The sequence below is a fragment of the Cervus elaphus genome, chromosome 1, assembly GCF_910594005.1.
Source record: "Cervus elaphus chromosome 1, mCerEla1.1, whole genome shotgun sequence".
NCBI lineage: Eukaryota > Metazoa > Chordata > Mammalia > Artiodactyla > Cervidae > Cervus > Cervus elaphus.
In genome coordinates, this window is record NC_057815.1 from 61,613,981 (window position 1) to 61,618,320 (window position 4,340).

The window sequence follows — 4,340 nt, forward strand, 5'->3', positions numbered from 1 at the left end:
CGGAATATGGTTCTGATCAAAGGGTATGGGACTAATGAGATTTATGAGGTCCCGTGTTTTAAGGAAAGTTCCATATAACTCCTAAGTGAATATGTTCATCTACATCGGTGTTACAAGGTTTCTAATATCTAAGCCAGAAAGGCCAATACAGAGGAGGAATGACTGTTAAACATAGAATATTAAGTTAAACCACTGTAAAATTCATTAAATATTTAGTGTTTACTATGTTCCAAGCACATTTCTAGGTATCAGAAATAAAGAATTGAGCAAAATAAAGGCCTTAATTTCAGAGGACAAATTCTCAGGAATATAATCAGCAAAGTTGGCATGCTTCTTCTGGATGAACTGTGGGATAAATGAACACAATGGTCAAACCTTCCCAAAACCAGATTGGTGAGGACACGATGTAGGAAGATGTTTTCATGACGTATCCTACTATTTTCTAATCTTGACTGCACATCCTGGGAGGAAAAAGTTGGACATGCAATCTCAGCATATATTTGCAAATTATATGCATGTACTTCCCAGGTGGTGATAGTGGTAAAGAACCCGCCTGCCAGTGTAGGAGATGTAAGAGATGTGGACTTGATCCCTGAGTTGGGAAGATCCCCTGGAGGAGGGGCATGACAACCCACTCCAGTATTCTTGCCTGAAGAATTCCATGGACAGAGGAGGCTGGTGGGCTACAGTCCATGGGATCACAAAAAGCTGGACATGTCTGAAATGACTGAGCATGCATGCACTACTAACACATGAAACACATACACAAAAATGGAAATTAAGGAAAGTTGCTAAGGCCCTCTGGGGCTGAAGCAAAAGCTCAGGGCACACATGATCAGCCACTAAAAGGGTGGTTTAATTCCAAGTAGGCATTAAAAGATCATTTTTAAGTGCAGGTAAAATCATGGCTCTCATACAGATATAGGAATAAAAATGAGTTGAAGATTTTATTTAACTCATTCATAGAAAACAAAAGTGATACAACCAGGTCAAAGGAGATTACCAAGAACAGACAGTTAAAAGTCAGGAATATGGAAATGTACAAATAGAGCCAAAACTGATTTTTTGACTGTTTATCTCTAGACAGAATTTGTTTGCATGTCAATAGACAAGAATTATCTGGCATTGCTATCAGTTATCTACAGTTTACAGAATCAGAATCAGACAACCCCTTAGAATATACACTTGTTTTCACATTTATGCACATTTTTTCCATACAGGCTCCCCACTTTTGATCAAAAAGAATCTCAAAGCCTAATCACAAAATGAATGTGGCCTCACTAGATATGGCCTGATTATTTACATAGGTACAGTAAGAATGTTACCACAAAGGCCTTCTTTTAAGTTTACTCTGCTGGAGGTTTCCATAAGGAATCTCAGGTTGGAATTCTAAAAGCCTCTATTACTTGCTGTCCTGAGGCTAGGAAGCCATGCCCAAGAAAGTATCCATCAGGTTTCATCTGCAGGACTTATGATACATTGTGGTTACTTGTCCTCTCAAAGTCTTCAAAACATCTCTAGGCTCCTGGCATGGAAGTGACCTTCCTTACCAGCTGGACCCTGTAAGCGAGGTACCAGGAGAGCATTGTCAGCAATGAAGTCACCCATAAAGTCAACCTTAGTTCCCTGAGATCTTCTTCCTTTGTCCCTGGGGTCGTGCCCACTTGGAGGGGCCTGGTGACAAGGTCACTGCTAGTATGAGCAGCCAGTCTTCTGCAAAGGAGCTGCCTGGTGGCTGCAGACACCAAAAACCATGGACTTGACGCAGCTGGGTGTTAGAAGGTGTGATTTTCTCACTCTTCTTCCAAACAGTCCCTCTATCTGCCCCTGGTTCTCTGAAACCTTTTCCAAATAGGATTAACAGGCGCTTGCTTAGATCAGCTGTCCATGGTGCTCCTGGCTGGAAATTATTCAATAAAATCCCTTCCAGAGAGAATCTTCAGAAAATCTAAGAACCATTCATCAGGAACAAAGCACAAATGAACAGGGGGGACCTATAATTCACTGCTTCAGTTTTTAAGACGTGAGAAGCTTGAATTCAAGCCACCTTCTGCCTCCATCTCGATTCTCGAGTATGGGCCATCACATGACTGATGATTGCTTTAGTGTCCCATTGAAATCTTTGGCTACTCCAAGAAAATCTTCCTGCCAAATCTGTGGAAGAAACTTTAACCTCAGTGAAAAGAACACGGGACCTCTGAGCTGAGCCTTAAGTTGAGAAAGTCAAGCAGCATGCTAAAAAAAAGAAAAAGATTAAGGAAAAGTATTTCAAATGCAGTGGTAATTTGGACCAGTGAAATACTGCCAGGCTGGGAAGTAATTCACAGTTAAGAGAAAGCTTGGAGAATTAAGGTGCAGGGATTGCCCCCTAGTGTTCATGGTAGAGCTTGGCGTCTCCCTGTATTAAATGAACTGAATATCACTCCTGAATTTATGCAATATTCCTCCCCAGAGGAAAGAGATGGCGTGAAAGCTTCAGTGAAACAAGTTCTAAATATATACTTTTCTAGGATGTAGAATGTGTATCTGTTGATGGTCCAGATGCTGGTTGGGAATTAAGCTCAATTATTGTATGCCTTTTCATCTTTCTACATCTTTCGGATGGATGGTCCATATCACGATGTTTTATATAGTATCTTAGGAGGATACTCATGCTGCAGACCTGATGTTGGTTATGTCCAAGGGATGTCCTTCGTTGTGGCAGTGTTCATGCTCAGTTTGGAAGCAGTAGATGCTTTCATTGGGAATCTCATGCGTAAGGCATTCCAGTTGGCCTTTTTCTGTGTGAATTGTAGCCAGATGTTGAAATATTTTGGAACATTTGAAGTATTCTTTGAGGGCAGTCTCTTTACTCTTTTTCTTCATATTAAGTAGTCTTATGGTCTCACTCTAGACATATATATACTTGACAGATTAGATCTTCACACAGTATCATAAATCACTGTTCTGCTTGATCTAGCCAGTCCAGTCCAGGATGTATTTTGCAGAGATGGGGAGGACTTTTTATTTAGAAGTGGGATAAGAATCCTCCAGCAATATGAAGACATTTTCCTTCAGATAGACTTTATTCACATAACACAGTTTCTAAATAAATTTGCAGAGAATCTTACCCTGGAAAAGCTGTTCAGCTGTATTGCAGCCACTCAGATGCAGAAAAGCACCAACTAATGGACTTAGGTCTTTGGGTCAATGATGAAAGATATTAAAGAAGGAGACAAAATAACAGTACTGCTTTGAACAGCTAATCTTCATAATTAACATTCCAATTGAAACGTAAAGAAGCATTTTTTATAACAGTCTTTTGTTTCCCATGTAAGCAGCATGGAGAAAGTTGGAGCAGTTCAAAAGAAGGGAGAGATGGAAAACTGCTGATTTTGAACTTTGTGTCTGAAGCAACAGAAATGAAAATCTATTGACAATATTATTTTAAAAAAGTATTTTGTAGGGAAAGCCATTTTACAAAAGATAAAGTGTAAATGGTTAGTTCATACTCCATAATTTGGGGTAACATTTGAATGCAATAACATTTTAAAATAGTTTTGGGGAAAAAAGACAGTGGCTTGTCATACCCAACTAAATAAGCATCATTTTCAAATATAACATTCCAGACAAAGCTTCTGTTATGTAACCATTTTTCCAATTATATTTAGTAAAAAGAAGGGTAGATTCTTACTGAACCTTTGCAAATAACTATGTTATCATTTAAAAGTAAGAATATTTAATAAAAGTTTCTGAATTTGGAAGGGGAGTCAAGTAGGGAGAATAAAACATCATCTAAAGATGTTTCATTCAGTTTACAAAATCAAATTTTACTAAATTGTTATGGATTATAAATAAGTTAATAAGAAGGGCTTCCTTATGTATCCAGAAAATTAGAACATTAAAATGATATCAACAATATTCCAAACAAATAGCTACAATCATCTCTCATTAGTTCATCCATTCTATGTAATCATTTCTTGTCCTGCTGGGTCTTGGGTTAGCAGTATCATGAACCCATCTGCTTCTTACTAAAGAGTTCTGTAGATCCTAATTTAGACCATTAGCATGGTCTTTCCTCTTCAGGACAGTCTTAAAGTTGTTTAAGTGATGACATCAGAAGCCTGTACCCAAGAGCTATTATTCACTGAAGTGTCAGTAGTTTGAAGTAACTAGTACAGTCCTTTTCTTTGGACTCTGGGGACCATGCATCTTTGTCAAAGACGTGATCTGGCCCCTGCAGCTGACTGCAGAGCCTTCAGGGGAGCTTACAAGTAAAACAAAAACTGTCTGTAGATGCCAGACTTAAAATGACTATGGTAATTGATGGAGAGAGTTCATATCAAGATGTAACTGACAAG

General features: G+C 38.6%; 1 pseudogene; it reads left to right on the top strand.

Annotated features, from left to right (window-relative positions):
• The first annotated feature begins 365 nt into the window (after positions 1 to 365).
• Positions 366 to 3,237, top strand: LOC122701937 (annotated as a pseudogene).
• The last annotated feature ends 1,103 nt before the right edge of the window (positions 3,238 to 4,340 follow it).